This window comes from Polypterus senegalus, chromosome 8 (genome assembly GCF_016835505.1).
Source record: "Polypterus senegalus isolate Bchr_013 chromosome 8, ASM1683550v1, whole genome shotgun sequence".
Classification (NCBI taxonomy): Eukaryota; Metazoa; Chordata; class Cladistia; order Polypteriformes; family Polypteridae; genus Polypterus; species Polypterus senegalus.
The window spans coordinates 8,888,173-8,888,402 of NC_053161.1; positions in this window are offsets into that span (position 1 = coordinate 8,888,173).

Here is a 230-nt window from a genome sequence, read left to right on the forward strand (position 1 = left end):
TGGTAAGTCTAGGTGGGCAGCTCTTGTGGTCTCTCTGCTCCTCCTATTTTGCCCTCTCTCTGATTCTTTGCCCTCCTCCTCTAATCCTCCTCACCTGTCTTGCTCAATCCTTTTACGCTCCTCTCCACCCTCATTGTGTATTACCTTTTTTTCCCCTCTTATAACATCAGGACTCTCACCTTTCCTCTGATGGTAGTGTTTGATTGTAAACCTGCTGACACTGACCACAG